The sequence below is a fragment of the Aquila chrysaetos genome, chromosome 22 (genome assembly GCF_900496995.4).
Source record: "Aquila chrysaetos chrysaetos chromosome 22, bAquChr1.4, whole genome shotgun sequence".
Lineage (NCBI taxonomy): Eukaryota > Metazoa > Chordata > Aves > Accipitriformes > Accipitridae > Aquila > Aquila chrysaetos.
The window spans coordinates 12,463,643-12,476,703 of NC_044025.1; the positions used below are offsets into that span (position 1 = coordinate 12,463,643).

Sequence of the window (13,061 nt, forward strand, 5' to 3'; positions counted from 1 at the left end):
TACCAGTGTATTTTACTCTTAATCTGTTTTACGCTTTTGGTTTCCCCTCTCGACTCTTTTTACTATTTCCTGCAATACTTTCTTGTTTATTACTGTTTCCCAGTCCCTTTTCTCTGTTTTATAATTTGTTCTAAGGAGGCGGTAAAAGCAAAGATATCTGAGAATGTCAAATTCTTCCAAGTCTTTACCATCGAAGTGGTTCCAGCCCAAAGCAGATGTGTGTGCAAGCCTTCTGTGTTGTTCATGACCACTTCAATGTAATACAACAGACAGCGTGGTTTGCTGGACACAGCCATCACTGTGCCCTAGAAATATAGCATTTAAATGCAAGCTCTGATTCTGAGTCACTCTGTGACTCTGGGCAAAACACCGAGAGCTGAATTTCCAGTGTTCAATAATGTGGTGTGGTTTAGTAGCTGGCAGCTTAGCTGGAGACATGGAAATGTCTCAAGTTTGAAATGGAACACATTTTCAAGTTATCACTAATACAGTAAGTCTCTGTCTCAGCTTCCTTATCAGTAAAGTGGAGGTTAGAATAATATTTATATAGTTTCCTTACAGGAGTTTTTTCAGGATTATTTAACTAAAGTTGGCACTGTGAGATGCTATAAATACTAGAGGCTTGTACCAGTATACCATATGATTCTCCACTTTCTCAATGCAACTGTTACTCTTCTGCCACTATTCAGCCCAATTATTTTTATTTCATTTACTTCAATTCTTTGTATTCTAGATTGTGCCCCACTGGCAAGGGATCTTGGGAGAGAACTGTGATGCTTTTGTTCACCAGACAAAACCTGATTCATCACTTTCCTTACATCACCACCCAGCTCTCTAGCTTCTCAACACAGAGATTGGTATGGCTTTCCTTTAGGTATGTTGTAAATCGCAGCAGCTGTTTATTTGTTTGGAGTCAGCGCTCTCCAGTGCTATGAAAGTGGTAAAAATATATGTAATCATATGAGATATGTAATTATCAGAGATACTGCAGAAGTGGTTTCCTGAAGAGAGTGAAAATAAATATGAAATTAAGAAACTGGAACTAGCTGAGTTGCTAGGAAGAATTCTGAAAAGCAGTGAGAATGAGAGGAAAAATGAGGGTCGATGAGAAGTTAAGTGATGGGGAGAAATTTAGGAAATAGGGTCACAGATAGGGAAAAGCAGGGAAATTTCCGAGATGGGGCTATGGAGTGGGAGTAGGTAAATCAGAGAAAGAGATTCACTGGCTCTGTTGCTATTGTGGGACCCAGTAATGCTTCCGATTCCTGTGTCTGGGTATGTGTTTCGGTAGGAAATAGCTTATTTGTTCCTTTGTTTAGTGAATGGGATAAAATTGCAAGAAGAGAACACAAAGGCTTTGGGGGCTGGCTGCCATCAGTATTATAAGCCATACATGTGAGGCACCAAATTAGGTTTTGCAGGCAATCTTAATTTTTGCATTATTTAACTTTTGTCTGACTTTATGCAAAGTAACCTACTTGTTAAGACATTCCTTTGCTTTTACCTATGTATGTACGAGTATTTTTTGAAACAATGGCTTGTAAAAAAAGCTTCAAACAAAACTGCCCATGTTGTTGTCCACCTGAGGCATGCAACGTCCTTCCATGTCAGCATATTTCGCTGCTCTTGAGAATTCTCATGAGGGATTTTCTTTGTAAGCAGTTTGGCATGCTGGCATTTGTCCATCCACATGGACAAATCAAGCTTCCACGCTATCTGAACTCTGAGAAGGTCTTTTGAAAGTTTTAATGAGATGTCACCATAGCGGCCCTCTTCAGTCGTCAGCTGCTGATCACTGGAAGTTTGGAATCCAAGCGCCTCTGTTAATAATGAGAGATAAACAATCATTGAATTCAGAATTCTTAGCCACCCAGTGTCAAATGCAGGAAAGGCTTTTAAAATTCCAGAGAAATGAAGCATAAAGTTGAGGTGCTTTTAAAAAGACATGCCTGACCAGACAGTGGTAATGCCACATACCTGATCTGCCCATTAGAAAACCTGTGTTTTTGTGAAGTAATGCATTTTCAGAATTAAATGCTGAGAGATGATAGAATGAAATAAAAGTGGGGTTCAGTTCCTATTGTTTGCTTGCAAACTGAAGCGAGAACTTTTGGTGATTTGCTACAATACTTTCATGATACAATTACGTCTAAAATAATAATAGAGATTTCCACTCCATCTCCTATAAATACATGTCACTGTCTACAGTTGTGAATATATATTTGTCTCTCTCAGCTGCTTGCTGTCTTTTTTCTCAGAAGCAGCACTGAAGACAGGCGGTAGGACATACAGATCCTGCACCATCACCCCTGGCCTCAGTCAGCATTGAACCAAGCCCACAAAGAACAGGAGTGACTCATGATTTTTTTTTCCATGTACGGCATGGGAAGACAAGCAGGCCCTAGAAATGAAGCTGAAATTCTTACGCCTTATATGACAGCTGGTTCGTACTTCTTGTGATAAGAAGTGGGGTACCGGCAAGTATTAGTGAACAGTGACGCAGTAGTGAGTAGGCTGAACCAGGCAGAACAATGGGGTGGATGGAGGCTGGTGAAGCCATTGTTTTCCCATGTTCTCTGCAGGACTCCAGGGTTGGGAGCAGTCAATTTACCCCAGATACAACAAAAGAATTTGGTGATAGTGGCATGGTTAATAAAAAGATGCATGAAACAAGAGCTGCAAGCACTCGTCGTGCAGGGACCTGTTAAATGATAAAGGAGGAAACTAACTGCTTAGGAGAGAAACTCAGTGGATCAGAGAAGCCCTGTGCAGAAGGGTCTCTATGATCCTTAGAAGACTGACCAGAGCACAAAGTGCTTATGAGTAATAATCACCTGTATATGCATGTCCTGAGTTTGGATGTGCATATTTGTTCTTTCTAAAGAGAATTACTGAGTTCACGAATCCTTGCACAAACTGATAGCTTTAAACTAAAAGCTTTACAATAAAAAAGCCTGTTATTTTTTAAATAGCATTAAAATCTGAAGGTTGTGAAAAATTGTATCAATACGCTGAGCTCCTCTGTGGTGCCTGAGCAAAGGCTTCCATCTGAGAGACCTCTGTCAGCTGTGCCATTTGGTCTCCTTTCTGCTGCATTCTGGGCTGAACGGAGTTTGGGAGAAGACAGGTCCAGCGTTAACACCAAATACAACTATGTGAGTATACAGCAGGGCAGAGCCCTACCACAGTTTCAATAAAAGTTAACACAGACTTGTTCAAACTACCTTTTTCTTCTGGTGTTTTGAAAACCTCTGGGTACTCAGACAAGGGTAATTTTGCAAAGCAGAATGTGGACGAACACCCAAACGCCTTATTTTAATATCTCTACTTCATAAAGACATTGTGTTGAGGCTGCGGTTGTTAATACCTAATGTCTGTGAATGCTCCCGTTCTCATTAGAGATGGAAGGAAAAAAGCAATTAAGTTGGCTAGCCCAACCCTTGTGAACTACAGGATTTTCCAGTTCACTGTATTCCCTCATTCCTCACTGCAACAAAGTTTTTTCATGTCCCAGAAAAGGTGGCTTTGTAATTTTTCAAATATTAAGGTAAAAACCAGTACTTCTCTTGGGTCACAATTTTTTCCTTCGCACCTACGAATGCATGCTAGGGCCTGGCCATGCAACCTTTACAGAATGAGTAAATGTTAGTGAGACTTTTCACACAAGGGCTGTGAGCACAGACTGCGAAGCGTGAGCTCCTGCATGGGGGGCTGTGCTGTGAGGGAGCTGCCCCTAGCGCAGGTCTCCAGCAGAAAAATGACTGCAGAAGAACGAAAAGTCTGCTATTTTTCTGGTTGATCTCACAACAGAGGTTGTTGTCGCACAAATGGGGTTCATTTACCTGGTGTGCAAGCCAATAGCACACAGAGTCGAGGTATTTTCAGATTAATTTCATCGATGCGCATGACTGGGTGCCTGTCTCAAGACTGCACACCCTTGTCTCAAAAATTTTCGCATTTATACACTCAACTAATACCTATTCATTATTATTTTCCTTAATGATTGGTTCTTTCTATCTTCGCTCCTCATGTAAATTAGTGCGCAGACTCTGTCTTCTTCCTTCATTGTCTTCTTTTGAAGAGGTGGTGTCATTTGAGTAGGTGGTCAATGAGTTGGTGGTTGCAATCTCCCCCTGTAAGAATTACCTTTTTCTCACTTCTTCCCCAGTCTTGGCAGTTCCAAGCAGTTCTTCAAGATTTATTGACCAGACCACAATCCATTACCTTTTCTGACATAAAGCCTCATTGTCTAGTAGTTAGTTCCTAAACCCTAAATCATGTCTAGTTATTGTTTCCCTATTTTAAATATTAACTGATGGGGGCTGTATACAGGACTTTAGCAGCTCCCTGGTTATTTCAATCATATTGTACATATTAATTGATAACAAGGTGACTATAGAGTCTGCAGTACACCGCTGGAAAAAACAGAGTCAGCCTTAGTATTTGAAATTAATACAGCATTTTGTGTTCCACAAGGCCAGTAGAGAGTATTATTAAAATAGCAGAGCTGCCTTTTAAACATCTGCCCAGACACTACCTCAGATTTTGCTGACTGACTCTTGTGAGTCATCTTTCAGGCTTGCAGCTGCCCTGACAAGTCTTTCACGTCCCGGGAGGGTCCAAACCCAAACCAAAACTAAACCCCTGGTCTGCCATCGGAATTTAAACCCAAACCTCTGCCTTTTGGGGGGGGGGGGGGGGGGGGGAAAGGGTACCAGCGTGGCGAGAGGGCGGCTGGCGCCGCGCTGACTGACAGGGAGCCCTCTCCGCGGCGCGCAACTGCGCGCAGCCTCCCCAGCCAAATTCCGACGCCCCAAACGGCGCTTTGTACCCAGAAGTGTGCTTTTTCACTCAAAATGCGCGTTCTGCCCGCCCGCCCGTCACCCCCCGGGCACGTTTGCAGCGGGGAGCAGCGCGGGGGCGGCGGAGCCGCTGCTCCAGCGCGGGCTGGCGGGCGGGGCGGTGCTGCGGGCGGGGCCGGCGCATGCGCGGAGCGGGGCGGCGCGCAGGCAGCGGGGGCCATGGCCGCCTGTCTGTGGGGCCGTGGGATGTCGGCGCCCTGAGGCGGCGCGGCGCGGCCATGGTGCCTCGAGGAGCCGCTCTGCCGCCGGGCACCGAGCCGCCGCCGTCGCTGTGAGGCGCGGAGCCCCGCCGCGCCAGCGGGGAGCAGGAGCAAGAGGAGGAGGAGGAGAAGAAGGAGGTGGCGGCGGCGGCGGCGGCGACGACGACCCCGCCGGCCCAGGTGATTCCCCACCCCGCCGCCTCAGACACGCGCGTGCCCCTCCCCCGCCCCTCAGGGCGTCGCGGGGGCCGAGGCGCCCGCCGCCCGCCCCTCCCGCGCCCCCGTGCGGGGGCGCGCGCGCCGCCACCGCCGCTTGCGCGCCCACGGACACCCCCCCCCCCCCCCCCGCCCCGGGGCGCCCCGCCACGCACCCCGCTGCTTTGCAGGCGTGTGCGTGTCCGTGTCCGTGTTTGTGTGGCGGGGCTTCCCCGACCTTTCCCGTGCGCAGCGCCCCCCGCCATCCCCTCCTCCTCCTCCCCCCCCTCCCCTCCTCTCTCCCCGCCTTCCGCCAGCGCCGGCTTGCAGCGAAGCTTTGCGGGGGGTTACTAGAGTTCAGAGGCGGCGGAGCTCCGCGGGGCCCGGGGAAGGATGCGAGGGGCTTTCTGCGGCGCCGGGGATGAACGGCGGAGCTTCGCCTGGCAGGCGGCGGGCAGGAAATAAGTCGCCGGTTGGGGAGTGTGCGTGGAGGGGGGGTTCGTAGAGTTTGCACGTCTGCATGCATGCGTACGTGTGCTCAGCCCGGCGGTGGAGCTTGACTCGGGCCCAGGGAAGGGAGTTGCTCGGTGCTGCAGTCCTGACCGAGGTGCTGCCTTCGCTGTGGAGGTTTGCGGTGCTCCCCTCCCTCTCCGGGGACCGGCTTTAGCTCCTGGTGTCCGCAGCCGGCTGTAAATACTCCCTCACCCTTTTTCTGGTGGCCAGACGCCGCACGCCTTTACGGGTGAGACGGAGAGCTGTGTCGTGTGCCTGGATTCAGGTGGGAAGAGGGGAGGCCCGGTTATTCCCTCCCGGAGACGGGCACTAAAGCATATGGTAATGCTTATGTAAGAAGCAGTCTCTCCGTAGCGTGAAGAACAGGGCTTTTTCTATCTTTCCTACTTATGTCATGTTAGTCGATTTTTTGAGACCTTCTGTAGCCTTTTAAAATAAGGTTTGTGATGAGAATTTTCAGGTTTTTTTCTGAAAAAAAGATCGAGGGTAGTTCTGTGTACTAAGTGCACTTGTGACAGATGGTCGCTCTTAGAAGGATCCTTATCTTTTGGTAGCTAGGATCCTTATCTTTTGGTTGCACTACCTTTTTGGGAGTGCGTGGGGGGGACCTGGTGCATGAATAATGCGATTGGGAGAATAAAGTGGAAAAAAGGTGAGTTGTTTTGTTTAATGCATGTAAGTGTCAGTAAACAAGGGAGAATAGTAGACATTATAGACAAAAAATGCTTTTTGTTTACCAGTGAAAAAGATTTCTGTAACGTTTGACTCGTAAGCATTAGCCATTTGTAATTGCATTCAAAATACTTTTTTTTTTTAAGTCTGTAGGTGTTGCTGTATTCATTTCTTCTGCAATTTTTAGTACAAGAGTTGCTGTTAACTTGTTTTGTGGACTTGGGACTTGGATAGTTTTAGCTGTATTTGTGTTAGGGTTTTTTGTGTAATGTACCCCTAGAGATCAAACTTGGGGGGGGAGAAGGAAATAGTTTTTAATTACTCTCTTTGATCATTTTTGTAGGTTATTGAAGGTAGATGGAAAAAAATATTTTTTTAAGGTGAGAGCTGCTAAGCTATTGCACCCTGTAAGTTTGGTTTATGTGTAACCTTGGGTTATTTTTGCAGTTATCTTAAATAACGAGCTGCCTGTGTGTGAGAAACGATCTTTTTGTTTCTAGTTAGTTTTAATAACTGTGGTAATCAGCTGCTGTTTTTTGAGCCATAATGTCATGAAGGGATTTAATTAATTCCTAAACTCATTAGAATTGGGAAATAGATGTCTTTGTGACCGCTATTACATGGAAGGATCATCAAAAATCTTAGAGAGCAACATGAAGCTGCTGTTTGTCCAAAACACAGCATTCGTTCACCTTGTATCGGTCTTATGAGGAGTTACTGATGTTACAGCAACCTAATTCTGATGGAAATACGAACTGAGCAACATGCGTTGGAAGAAATACCAGGGAATTCCTTCCTTTGGAGATGATGGAAAGAGATTAGTATCTCACTCCAGTTCAGCAGCTGGAGTCCATGGTGCAGATGCAGAAAGGCATATTGTGCCAATCAGATGTGAACAAATGGGTGTGTCGTGGAAAACTGTATAAGCCTGCTTAGTGTTTCATGCTGCACTCTCAAAAACTTGCTTGAAGCTCTTTGCTAAACTTGAGTTGGTTTCCTCCTCTTCACGCAGACATATGCAGATAGCTTCTCTTTCAGTCCTCTGGAAGTCTGTATATTTGTGTGGTGATTTACTCTCTTTCTGAATCCATTTTTACATGGATACACCTGGCAATGTTTGTGGTTATGGAGTGGACAGTTCACCGTTGTTTTGCTTTTTAAGTGCATATGCATGTCTAGCGCCTTTAGTATGATTCAGACATTTGTGCCAGTTTCCCTGCCTTTACTTTTATAACATTTCCTTTCATTTTAGGGAAGCCCTGTTGCTTTGTAATTAGTTGCGTACTTGAAAGGAACATTCAGAAGTGGGTACTTCACCTCGTGGAGTTTTTCTGGAAAATTTTTTTGGTGGCATATCTTGAGTTTGAACATGTTTTAAAAGTGACTTTTCTAAGTATTTTCACCATGTGTTTGATCTTTCTGTTGTGTGAGTCTGGTACTGCAGGAAGCTAAACTGCCTATTTCACAGGCCTGGAAGCTGATGCTCTTTATTTACATGACTCAAATAGCTAAGGCAGCAGCAGCAATGGAAACTTTATCAGTATTGACCTAGAGAAATCTTGAAAGTGTTATTTTATATTTTGACTTCTTACCAGTCAGGTAACTAGTTATTGGCATTGCAGGTTCTAAACATAGGCTGTGTCTATATTTGAAATGGCTAAAAACTAAATGAGCAACTGTGGAGGATGAAATATATTTCATCCTGTCATGTAACTTCATCCCGGTAACACGTTTGGGTTGCAGGTTTTTTTGTGAAGTTGATGGGGTGTGCCATCAACTTTACTTGTGTGGCTGGTCTTCCTGTGATGCAGCTCTCTGAGGTGGGTTGTCAGAGACTGCATCATCTTGGGCTGTCATTAATGCTCTGTGTGCAGGTCCTCTGGGTATTCTATCCTCTGCAGAGGCACTTTGGGATTGCTGCCCAGATTTTCTCAGAATGTGCTGATACAAATGTGGTTAGGCAGGCTTGTAGGTGTAGGCTTGCAAACACGGCTGTGACGGCAAAAAAAAAAAAAAAAAAGCTGAATAACTAGTTAATAAACCAAACCTTGGACTGGCAAGAAACTGTAGAGTCAGAAAGGACGTCAGAGCAGTTCAGGTTGTTGATTCAATCTAGATTTTTTTCGCTGAAAATTTTACTTAAAGATATTATTAGTTATATTTTTATTTTAATGAATTAGATTCCTATCTTTCAGGTGCCTAACTGAACTCTGGAAATCTGTGATGTAAAAAACAAGCAGCCCCTCTTAGTGTGACTGGATTTGAACTGATCATATGCAGGCAGAGTGCCGATCCTGTAGGAATCCGCAGAAGGATTTTGCTGCATACCTGGTGGATTTGTTGTTAACCTTTGTTAACATGTGTTAGTCCCTGAGTTTGGTTCCCTAGTCTTACCTGCTCATTATGAAAAATAAAAGACACAGGATGTTTTATAGGCTGCCTATAAATAATACACTTGCTACATAATTGAGAGTGCACTGGAACTGCTCATAGTGTATCAATGTACTTCAGAAATAAATCTTTAAAGAACGCTTTAACTTCACAGCTCTGTGATATGTATGCTCATTTCCTGAATTGATTTGCTTCTCCCTCATATAAAACTTGCTAGAATTAATGAAAGTTGGAAATGTAGATTTTTTTTTTCTTCTATACTATTAATGGTCTGTAGTTGTTTTTGTCCATTTTTAATATTCCTTTAATATGAATTCATGTTCTCTTAAGTCCCTATGAACAGATAAGAGGTTGGCCCAATTTGTTTTGCAGTAAAAGGTGTTTTTTGCGAAGTATGTTATGTATATTTGTTTGGAATGATTAACCTTAGCTGTGCCTCAGTTCACAAATGAATGTGTCTTGGGTGAGTAGGAATTTATTTGTTTTCTAGGTAGAAGTAACAGTCCTCCAGTCACACCACCGCAGCAGCTCTATAGCAATCCATATTGTTAGACCAGATGGGGGAAAAAAGAAGAAAAATTTCTTTATTCTTGTTAACTCTTACATAGCAAGATCAAGTAGTCTGCTGACCGATTCACTCTAAACCTTTAAATTGAAGGCTAAGTACTCTCTGGTTATTACTTGAAATTAGCGGACTACAAAACCTGAGTGTTATTGGAAATGCTGACTGGATCCTAATGACAGTGTTACTGTACACGTCTGCAATGTTTCACTGCTTTATTAGTACACTTGGTATGCTCACTGTATCTGCCCTTCTCAGCAGAAATTTTTGAGTGCTGTCCTTGTTAGCCAATTTAAATTGTATGGGAGCAAGACATCTTTTGCTTTCCTTGCTGCTGACTGCATGGGAAAGAGATGTTTTGATGGATCAGTGACTCACGTAATCTCTGGAGTTCTGGGTTGGGTTTTTTTTTTCCCCCAACAGACTCACACAGGGAAATTCTTTTCGAAGTGCATATCTGATGAACCTTTTCATCTTGTTCCTTCCCTTTTCTTTTCTTTGTTTTCTCCCTCCCAAACTGATGATATAAAGATCTAAGTCTCTGAAGAATGAGATTTTTCTGTACTTCAAATTCCTTTCTTTTTGCTCCCAAGAACAGGACAGGCATATAGAAGGAGGGGTTCTGGGGAGTGCGTGAATGCAACCCAGCTGATGGGTCTAATTTTAGTTTCTGAACTGTGACATTGAACTTTTCTATAGTTACAAATAGGAATTGTATATTTTGTTGTTTTTTTTTTTTTCTTTTTTCCGCTCTTCAAGATTTATCTAGCAAAGTTTGCCATATAGGAAAGTAAAAGCTTTTCATGGTGATGTTTTTTGTTTTGGGATGTATCACTGGAAAATAATTTGAAGTGGAAACTAGACTACAGATCAAAGTCTGCTTTGTTAACAGACACATCCAAAGTAACTAGAATTTCATAGATGTGAGGAACAGAAGTTGAAATTGTCTCTTTTGGTTTCTAGTCAATCATTCCAAGTATTTTAGGTTGTAATCCTGTAGGAGAATGAGCATCTTGTTCACAGATGTTAGGCTGAACATTGCAGGATCAAGTCTGGTTTTGAAGTTCTGATCCTGACTGGAATTACTGTATCTTTCTATGGTGATTTTTGGTGCCAGTGGTATTAGAATAACTCTTAGATCTGCAGATATTCCAGTGTATTTCTGTAACTATTAAGTAACTTTATAATTAATGCTTCTCTAAATGTAGAAACTCTACTCTGTTAATGTAATTTTGCACCTGCTTGGGTAAATGGATGCAGATTTTGTGTGGCCTCTTGTAGTGCTTTACCAGTGAGTGTTTTCTGCCTGTGATGTGATAGATTTATATTTATGTTGGTGCGTAAACAACAGTTGACCAGTTTAAGTGGCATAGTTCACAACTTCAGCTGAAATAGTAAAATTTTATGTGATGACAAAACCTCATAAAGAAAATTCTATTAAAGGGAAAATGTGTGTTATCTTTCGTGGGTTTTTTTTTTTTTGTTTGGGTTTTTTTTTTTTAGTTTACTGCTAATTGTTCTGCTGATAGAATGAGCTGGGACAGACTTGTGATAGTCTTTTTTTAAATTGTGTTTTGCTAATTCTACTGTTTTCTTTAAAGCTAAGCAGAAATATGCTTTTGACAAAATGGGTATGTCAGGTGAAGGAGGGATTTTTGAAAAGTACTGTGTTGTTAGAAAACAAAAATGTTTCCGTGAACATTAATCAGTTATGATTGGAAATTTTTAAAACGTGGTTTTGGTCAAATAGCACAACTGTGCTTGCAGTTACTTCGAATATGAAGTCTGAAGTTCTTCCTAAGACTGTTCTTTTTCTAATCCTGAGTTAGAACAGGGAGATGTTTGAAATCATGGGAAAAAAATCTTGAAACACAAACTAGTGGCTTCCCAATCCTGTTCTTAAGTTTGGCTATGTACAACAGTGACCTATTTTTTTTTCCTAATGTCTGAGCATCCAGCAACTCTTGTCATCATCATTTATCTGAAGGTTTTAGAGGTTTAATGTTGTGGTGGGTTTTTTGTTTTTTGTTTGTTTTTACACCAATCAAAATAATGTATTGTGAGAGCTCTTTACAATATAATGAGCTTAGAGCAATGGACTTTGTTGCTTGCATGTATTACGTTCTGTTAGAACTTGGCAGCAGTTACAACTGAGGCTTTATTTAACACATCCGCCTTTCTAGTGGAGTTAATTTTAAAGGGTTTCTTATTAGTATTGGATGCTTTGTCAGTCAGTGACAGAATATGCTGCAGAGTTGCAGTGGCTTCTTCTCATAGCCTATACATTGCGACATAATGTGGTTTTCAAAGTTTGTTTTGCTTCTCTTTTAACAGGGTTTGAAATTTAGATTGTCTTCATAGATAATATAAATGCTGCACTTTTCAGTTCTCTTACATTCTTCAGTATGCATGTATGAATTTGGGAGGCAAAATTTTTCAGCTTAGTTTGGATGTGCTGAACCTCAATTAACTTTTAGTATTAGGAGAAGTGCATGGAATTCTGCATTGGGAGTAATTAAGGAAGGTGAAAGCTCAAGTGAAAATTTCCTTGTCCTACATGTTTGGTGGTTGTTGATGACTGGAAAAGGTTTGACAGTTATGAGAATGTAATTTGAAATCAGGTGCTTGTTGTCACTTTACATGGGTATTTTTATGACAGCGTGAAAACCTGTAAGTCAGTTCCCGCCCACCCCTAAGCCCTGATCTACTTGGAAAAGTAACCTAGCAAAAAACCAGGAGGCAGCTTAATTTCAAAGTTTTAATTAAATGTTGCGAACTTGGCAAAACCAAAGATTTTTGAAAATTCCCGTACATTTAAAATGTTTCGATATGAATTATTTAAGCTGTGTGCCGAGCATAGGCTTGTATTTCAGTACGCAGCCTGGCAAAACTCTTTGTATACAATCTGTGTAGCTCACAACTTTTGTTTGTACGATACCACACGTTTAAACTCCATCTTTTATTCACACTAAATGTTGAATGCTAGTGTTCTGTAGTAGCTGCTTGGGCAATGGTTTTGGTTGTTCATTCTAAATATTTGTAGTCTTCTGGCTGACCTTTCAATTCATTTTGGGAAGCATTGTGAAATGCTGGTGGTGTGTGGGAAGCCTGATGTAGCAGGGAGGCACTTCCTGTGCGAGGGGAAGGATGTGCTGTCTTTGGGGTTTGTAGAGCTGTTGCAAGAGCTCTGTAAAAAGTGCCTGCATTTACATAACTTGAAAAGTTAGACGCTGGGCTGGATGACGACAAGCAGCAGCCCTGTAGCCTGTGATTTACTGAGCCAAAACTCACTTTCGATCTGTACTGACTTCTTGAGCTGAATTAATTTTATGTCATCGTGCCTTGACAAGTGTCAGTGTGGCTTTAGGTGTGCGCATGAACAGTTTATGGTAGCATCTTTGCCATGGCAATACAAATAAAACTTCACATGAGGATTGTGTGTGTTTCCATACAAGAAGGAAGGTTTGTTTTTTGTGGTTTTTTTTTTGTTTGTGTGGGGATTTTTTTTTGTTTTTTTTTTTTTTTTTTTTATTCCTGTGTATTAGCATGGGTTCATTTCATGCTGTACTTCCATGTTGGCTTCATAGTATAAAACTTGCACAACTGCAAAAACTTCTAAAACTTACACAAGGACAATATGAATAAAGTCCTGTAAAACTTTATTTT

The 13,061-nt window shown here is 42.4% G+C and overlaps 1 protein-coding gene across 5 annotated transcripts in view; it reads left to right on the forward strand.

Moving 5' to 3' along the window:
* The first annotated feature begins 851 nt into the window (after positions 1-851).
* RNF145 (ring finger protein 145) overlaps positions 852-13,061 on the forward strand; it is a 51,363-nt gene continuing 39,153 nt past the window's right edge. The window contains exon 1 of one of the 5 annotated variants that reach the window (XM_029997672.2): positions 852-874. The gene's annotated coding sequence lies outside the window, so the exon portion shown is untranslated. Of the gene's footprint in view, positions 875-4,982; positions 5,243-5,621; positions 5,740-5,975; positions 6,000-6,802; positions 6,823-13,061 lie in introns of those variants that run through there. The other 4 variants (XM_029997668.2, XM_029997669.1, XM_029997671.2 and 1 more) reach the window with 4 other exon arrangements.